Below are 9,014 nucleotides of genomic sequence, written 5' to 3' on the forward strand. Positions count from 1 at the left end.
GATTTCCAGAACTTTCTTTACAGATTGTTTTTACAGAAATGATAAAAGAGGACAAATGATGATGACTCAATCACAATATGAATTTCACACAAAAAGGATTTGCCAAATGAGTATTTTGTGTGTGGTTACAATTATTTCATTCAAAGTGTTTTTCCTGGTGTCTGTATTGTGAAAACGTGTATTGAATAATTGTTTCAAGTGTTGTGTATTGGTTGTTCGAAAATGTGATTGAATCAGCTTATATATATTCAGAAAAACATCAGGTCAATCGATTTTATAAAAGTTTAAAACCAGCTTAATCGATTGCCCAATCGATTATCGGGTTTCTTGTTTTTCTTGAATCTTGAAAAATATAAGCATGAACCGATTTGCCAATCGATTCTTTTAATGCATAAATCCGAAACTGATACTATGATTATATCAGAATCAATTGAGTAATCGATTATAGGTGTTTTGTTCAAACAACGAGATCAAAACAATCAATTGCTCATTCGACGTATTTTCATAGTCATAATCGATTTGGCAATGAGCTGAATTCTTCCTGTAACTCACACATTTAGTTCCATCGATTTGTAAATCGATTTGGCTGATCACAGTGACTTAGACATTTTAATGCAATCGATTTGCCAATCGATTTGGCTGGTCACAGTGACTCCAATGTTTTAATCCAATCGATTTGCCAATCGACTTGGCTTGTTACAGTAGCTCAGCTATTTTGGTTGAAATCGATGTGCCAATCGATTATGCAACGTGTTTCTGATAAATGATTAACCAGTTCATTCTTTCAATCGATTACCTAATCGATTGCCACAAAACTAGCAGTTTAAGAAACTTAATTCAATTGATTGTCCATTCGATTTGGTTGATCACATAACTCATTCCTGATGAAAAACTTTTTCACAATCGATTTGCAAATCGATTGATTCAGTAAGTGGTTGGTTCTGTGCATCACAAAATCGATTACTCAATCGATGTCCCAATCGATTGTCCAATTGATTGGATTAAACCCAGAACTCAGGTTTCACTAAAATCCTTTAAGTAATCGATTTCCCATTCGATTTACTTAGTAAAAACTTTTGTTCTGAGTCAGACAATCGATTGCCCAATTGATTCATCAATTGACTTACTTTCTTATTTTATGATTTCATTTTTACTTTCGCAAATACTTAAGTATGAAACCATAATGATGAGTCTACTAAATAACTACTATAACCACTAATCACACTATACATATTTCCATCTTTCTCAATCACGTCCTCCAATTTTGGTTGATTTCTTGAGTTCCAAGCTTTTGTTCCAAGTGTATAGTGTTTGCTTGTTTTTCCTGAAATATTACTCAGTTCAACCTGTTAGATTTATCAAATGACTTATGTACATTGTATGTTTGTTAATTATGTCAAAATCGTAATCAAAAGGAATTATGTCTTACATCTTGTGCATCCAAAAAGTTCATTTGTTTCATTGGATCAACATTTAGGTCATTTTTGGACTCCCTTGGCTTATTCTAGTCCAATTATGGTTTTTAACCAATCTTGTGCATCCAATAGGTGTGTTTATATCATTGGATTAAAATTTAGTTCATTTTCGTCCTCCCTTGGCTTATTCTAGTCCAATTAGGGTTTTTAACCAATCTTTTGCATCCAATAAGTTCATTGGTGTCATTGGATTAACTTTAGGTCATTTTTGTCCTCCGTAGGCGTATTCTAGTCGAATTAGGGTTTTTAACCAGTCTTGTGCATCCAATATGTTCATCAGTGTCATTGGATAAACATTTAGGTCATTTTCGTCCTCCCTAGGTATATTCTAGTCCAATTAGAGTTTTCAACCAATCTTGTGCATCCAATTAGTTCATTTGTGTCATTGGATTAACATTTAAGTCATTTTCTTTCTCCCTAGGCTTATTCTAGTCCAATTAGGGTTTTTGACTAATCTTGTTCATCCAGTAGGCGTGTTTATGTCATTGGATTAACATTTAAGTTATTTTCGTCATCCCTATGCTTATTCTAGTCAAATTAGGGTTTTTAACCAATCTTGTGCATTCAAGAAGTTTGTTTGTGGCATTGGATTAACATTTACATCATTTTCGTCCTCCCAAGGCTTATTGTAGACCAATTAGGGTTTTTAACCAATCTTGTGAATCCAATCTATGTGTTTGGGTCATTGAATAAACATTTAGGTCACTTTCGTCCTCCATAGGCTATTTCTAGTCCAATTAGGGTTTTTAATGAATCTTGTGCATCCAACAAATTCATTTGCGTCATTGGATAAACATTTAGGTCATTTTCGTCCTCCTTAGGTACATTCTTGTTCAATTAGAGTTTTTAACCAATCTTGTGCATCCAATTAGTTCATTTGTGTCGTTGGATTAACATTTAGGTCATTTTCTTCTGCCCTAGGCTTATTCTAGTCTAATTACGGTTTTTAACCAATCTTGTGCCTCCAATTGGTGTGTTTGTGGCATTGGATTAACATTTAGGTTATTTTCTTCGTCGCTATGCTTATTCTTGTCCATTTAGGGTTTTTAACCAATATGGTGCATCCAATAAGTTCATTTGTGTCATATGATTATCATTTAGGTCATTTCCGTCCTCCCTAGGCTTATTCTAGTCCAATTAGGGTTTTTAACTAATCTTGTGCATCGAATAGTTTTTTGTCAATGGATTAACATTTAGGACAATTTCGTCCTTCTTAGGCTTATTTTAGTCCAATTAGGGTTTTTAACCAATATTGTGCATCAATACGTTCATTTGTGTCATTAGATCAACATTTAGGTCATTTTTGTCCTCCCTAAACTTATTCTTGTCCAATTAGGGTTTTTAACCAATCTTGTGCCTCCAATAAGTACATTTGTGTCATTGGTTTAACATTTAGGTCATTTTTGTACTCCCTCGCCTTATTCTAGTCTAATTAGGGTTTTTAACTAATCTTGTTCATCCAGTTGGTGTGTTTATGTCATTGGATTAACATTCAAGTGATTTTCGTCCTCCCTAGGCTTATTCTAGTCATATTAGGATTTTTAACCAATATTGTTCATTCAATAAGTTCATTTGTGTCATTGGTTAACATTTAGATCATTTTCGTCCTCCATAGGCTTATTCTAGTTAAATTAGAGTTTTTAACCAATCTTGTGCATCCAATAGGTGTGTTTGTGGCATTGGATAAACATTTACATCATTTTCGTCCTGCCAAGGCTTATTGTAGACCAATTAGGGATTTTAAACAATCCTGTGCATCTAATAGGTGTGTTTTTGTCATTGGATAAACATTTAGGTCACTTTCGTCCTCCATAGGCTTATTCTAGTCCAATTAGGGTTTTTAACGAATCTTGTGCATCAAATAAGTTCATTTGTGTCATTGGTTAACATTTAGATCATTTTCGTCCTCCATAGGCTTATTCTAGTCCAATTAGGGTTTTTAACGAATCTTGTGCATCAAATAAGTTCATTTGTGTCATTGGATAAACATTTTGGTTATTTTCGTCCTCTCTATGTACATTCTAGTCCAATTAGAGTTTTTAACCAATATTGTGCATCCAATTAGTTCATTTTTGTCGTTGGATTAACATTTAGGTCATTTTCTTCCGCGCTAGGCTTATTCTAGTCGAATTAGGGTTTTTAAACAAATCTTGTGCATCCAATTAGATCATTTTCGTCCTCCATAGGCTTATTCTAGTCCAATTAGAGTTTTTAACCAATCTTGTGCATCCAATTAGTTCATTTGTGTCGTTGGATTAACATTTAGGTCATTTTCGTCCTCCCTAGGCTTATTCTAGTCCAATTAGAGCTTTTAACCAATCTTGTGCATCCAATTAGTTCATTTGTGTCGTTGGATTAACATTTAGGTCATTTTCGTCCTCCCTAGGCTTATTCTAGTCCAATTAGAGTTTTTAACCAATCTTGTGCATCCTATAAGTTCATTTGTTTCATTGGATTAACATTTAAGTCATTTTCGTCATCCCTAGGCTTATTCTAGTCCAATTCAAGTGTTTAACCAATCTTGTGCATCCCATAACTTCATTTGTTTCATTCGATTATCATTTGGGTCATTTTCGTCCTCCCTAGGCTTTTTCTTGTCCAATTTGGGTTTTTAACCAATCTTGTGCACCGATAGGTTTGTTTGTGTCATTGGAATAAAATTTAGGTCATTTTCGTCCTCCCTAGGCTTATTCTAGTCCAATTAGGGTTTTTAACGAATCTTGTGCATCCAATTAGTTCATTTGTGTTGTTGGATCAACAATTAGGTCATTTTCTTCCTCCCTCGGCTTATTCTAGTCGAATTAGGGTTTTTTAATAAATCTTGTCCATCCAATTAGTTCATTTGTGTCATTGGATTAACATTTAGATCATTTACGTCCTCCATAGGCTTATTCTAGTCCAATTAGAGTTTTTAACCAATCTTGTGCATCCAATAAGTTCATTTGTTTCATTGGATTAACATTTAAGTCATTTTCGTCCTCCCTAGGCTTATTGTAGTCCAATTCAAGTTTTTAACCAATCTTGTGCATCCAATAACTTCATTTGTTTCATTCGATTACCATTTAGGTCACTTTTGTCCTCCCTAGGCTTATTCTGGTCCAATTAGGGTTTTTAAAAAGTCTTTTGGATCCAATAAGTTCATTTGTGTCATTCATGTAACATTTAGGTCATTTTCATCCCCACTAGGCTTATTCTAGTCCAATTAGGGTTTTTAACCAGTCTGGTGCATCCAATAAGTTCATTTGTGTCATTGGATTATCATTTAGGTCATTTTCGTCCTCCCTACGCTTATTCCAGTCCAATTAGGGTTTTTAACCAATCTTGTGCATCCAATAAGTTCATTTGTGTCATTCGATTAATATTTAGATCATTTTCGTCCTCCCTAGGCTTATTCTAGTCCAATTACAATTTTTAACCAATCTTGTGCATCCAATTAGTTCATTTGTGTCATTGGATTAACATTTAGGTCATTTACGTCATCCCTAGGCTTATTCTAGTCCAAGTAGGGTTTTCAACTAATCTTGTGCATCCAATAGGTGTGTTTGTATCATTGGATTAACATTTAAGTCATTTTCGTCGTCGCTATGCTTATTCTAGTCCAATTTGGGTTTTTAGCCATTCTTGAGAATCCAATAAGTTTATTTGTGTCACTGGATTATCATTTCAGTTATTTTCGTCCTCCCGAGGCCTATTCTTGTCCAATTAGGGTTTTTAACAATTCATGTGCATCCAATAAGTGTGTTTGTGTCATTGGATTAACATTTAGGTCATTTTCGTCCTCGTTAGGCTTTTTCTAATCCAATTAGGGATTTTAACCAATCTTGTGCATCCAATAACATTTAGGTCATTTTATTCCTCCATAGGCTTATTCTTGTCTTATTAGGGTTTTTAACCAATCTTGTGCATCCAGTAAGTTCATTTGTGTCATTGTATTAACATTTAGGTCATTTTCGCACTCCGTAGGTTTTATATAGTCCAATTAGGGTTTTTAAACAATCTTGTGCATCCAATTAGTTGATTTGTGTCATTATATTAACATTTAGATCATTTTCATCATCCCTAGACTTATTCTAGTCCAAGTAGGGTTTTCAACTAATCTTGTGCATCCAATAGGTGTGTTTGTATCATTGGATTAACATTTAGGTCATTTTCGTCGTCGCTATGCTTATTCTAGTCCAATTTGGGTTTTTAGCCAATCTTGAGAATCCAATAAGTTTATTTGTGTCACTGGATTATCATTTCAGTTATTTTCGTCCTCCCGAGGCCTATTCTTGTCCAATTAGGGTTTTTAACAATTCATGTGCATCCTAGGTGTGTTTGTGTCATTGGATTAACATTTAGGTCATTTTCGTCCTCGCTAGGCTTTTTCTAATCCAATTAGGGTTTTTAACCAATCTTGTGCTTCCAATAAGTTCATTTGTTTCAATGGATTAACATTTAGGTCATTTTCGTCTTCCATAGGCTTATTCTTGTGCATCCAATAAGTTCATTTGTGTCGTTGGATTAACAGTTAGGTCATTTTTGTCCTCCGTAGGCTTAATATAGTCCAATTAGGGTTTTTAACCAATTTTGTGCATCCAATTAGTTCATTTGTGTCATTAGATTAACATTTAGATCATTTTCGTCATCCCTAGGCTTATTCTAGTCGAATTAGAGTTTTTAACCAATCTTGTGTTGGAAATTATGGCCTCTATTTGTTAAAAAATATATGAGAAATGTCTTTACTAATTTTACCAGATTATTAATTAAATTAACAATGATCGGTTAAAGAATTTATTCAAGAACAAAGATTCACAATTGCATGAATTATCAATATAAGAGTACATATACAAATACAATGCTTATTCAAAAGATTAATCAAGACAGAAATTCACCAATACAAACATTCAAGAATAAGCATTCAAGCAATATCAAAATAAAGAGAAAAGATAAGAAAATCATGCACCAGGATTTATACTGGTTCGGCTATCTGTTTGATAGCCTACATCCAGTCCTGAAATCCAAACCAGATTTCAGCCTTTCCAATAGAATCGACTTGAGTACGTTTTACAGATTTTCCAGCTCACACATGGCCTATCTATCCAACTCACTCACTTCTATTACAATTCCACCTTATCCCTAGAGTTACTCGCCAAACCCTCACGAGATCAAGATGAGACTTATTCTTGATGAACACACGCACCAACAAAGATAGTCACCTGTTTACACTACTGGATTTCTAGAACTTTCTTTACAGATTGTTTTTATAGAAATGATAAAAGAGGACAAATGATGATGACTCAATCACAATATGAATTTCACACAAAAAGGATTTGCCAAATGAGTATTTTGTGTGTGGTTACAATTATTTCATTCGAAGTGTTTTTCCTGGTTTCTGTATTGTGAAAACGTGTATTGAATAATTGTTTCAAGTGTTGTGTATTGGTTGTTCGAAAATGTGATTGAATCAACTTATATATATTCAGAAAAACATCAGGTCAATCGATTGCTCAATCGATTTTATAAAAGTTCAAAACCAGCTTAATCGATTGCCCAATCGATTATTGCGTTTCTTGTTTTTCTTGAATCTTGAAAAATATAAGCATGAATCGATTTGCCAATCGATTCTTTTAATGCATAAATCAGAAACTGATACTATGATTATATCAGAATCGATTGAGTAATCGATTATAGGTGTTTTGTTCAAACAACAAGATCAAAACAATCGATTGCTCATTCGACGTATATTCATAGTCATTAATCGATTTGGCAATGAGCTGAATTCTTCCTGTAACTCAAACATTTAGTTCAATCGATTTGTAAATCGATTTGGCTGATCACAGTGACTCAGACATTTTAATGCAATCGAATTGCCAATCGATTTGGCTGGTCACAGTGACTCCAATATTTTAATCCAATCGACTTGGCTTGTTACAGTAGCTCAGCTATTTTGGTTGAAATCGATGTGCCAATCGATTATGCAACATGTTTCTGATAAATGATTACCTAATCGATTGCCACAAAACTTGCAGTTTAAGAAACTTTATTCAATTGATTGTCCAATCGATTTGGTTGATCACATAACTCATTCCTGATGAAAAACTTTTTCACAATCGATTTTCCAATCGATTGATTAAGTAAGTGGTTGGTTTTGTGAATCACAAAATCGATTACTCAATTGATGTCCCAATCGATTGTCCAATTGATTGGATTAAACCCAGAACTCAGATTTCACTAAAAGCCTTTAAGTAATCGATTTCCGTAGGTATACAAATGTTTTCTTGTAGTGAAACTTCTGTTCTGAGTCAGACAATCGGTTGCCCAATTGATTCATCAATTGACTTATCAGTTGATTGATTTACTTTCTTATTTTATGATTTCATTTTTACTTTCGCAAATACTTAAGTATGAAACCATAGTGATGAGTCTACTAAATAACTACTATAATCACTAATCACACTATACATATTTGCATCTTTCTCAAGAACATCCTCCAATTTTGGTTGATTTCTTGAGTTCCAAGATTTTGTTCCAAGTGTATAGTGTTTGCTTGTTTTTCCTGAAATGTTACTAAGTTCAACCTGTTAGATTTATCAAATGATATATGTACATTGTATGTTTGTTAATTATGTCAAAATCATAATCAAGAGGACTTATGTCTAACATCTTGTGCATCCAAAAAGTTCATTTGTTTCATTGGATTAATATTTAAGTCATTTTTGGACTCCCTTGGCTTATTCTAGTCCAATTAGGGTTTTTAACCAATCTTGTGCATCCATTATGTTCATCTGTGTCATTGGATAAACATTTAGGTCATTTTCGTCCTCCCTAGAATTATTCTTGTCCAATTAGGGTTTTTAACCAATCTTGTGCATCCATTATGTTCATCTGTGTCATTGGATAAACATTTAGGTCATTTTCGTCCTCCATAGGCTTATTCTAGTTCAATTAGAGTTTTTAACCAATCTTGTGCATCCAATAAGTTAATTTGTGTCATTGAATTAACATTTTGGTCATTTTTGTCCTCCGTAGGTGTATTCTAGTCGAATTAGGATTTTTAACCAATCTTGTGCATCCAATATGTTCATCTGTGTCATTGGATAAACATTTAGGTCATTTTTGTCCTCCCTAGGTATATTCTAGTCCAATTAGAGTTTTCAACCATTCTTGTGCATCCAATTAGTTCATTTGTGTCATAGGATTAACATTTAGGTCGTCTTCTTTCTCCCTATGCTTATTCTAGTCCAATTAGGGTTTTTGACTAATCTTGTTCATCAAGTAGGTGTGTTTATGTCATTGGATTAACATTTAAGTGAGTTTCGTCATCCCTATGCCTATTCTAGTCAAATTAGGGTTTTTAACCAATCTTGTGCATTCAAGAAGTTCATTTGTGTAATTGGATTACCATTTAGGTCATTTTCGTCCTCCATAAACTTATTCTAGTTCAATTAGAGTTTTTAACCAATCTTGTGCATCGAATAGGTGTGTTTGTGGCATTGGATTAACATTTACATCATTTTCGTCCTCCCAAGGCTTATTGTAGAACAATTAGGGTTTTTA

Source organism: Cicer arietinum, chromosome 6 (genome assembly GCF_000331145.2).
Source record: "Cicer arietinum cultivar CDC Frontier isolate Library 1 chromosome 6, Cicar.CDCFrontier_v2.0, whole genome shotgun sequence".
Lineage (NCBI taxonomy): Eukaryota > Viridiplantae > Streptophyta > Magnoliopsida > Fabales > Fabaceae > Cicer > Cicer arietinum.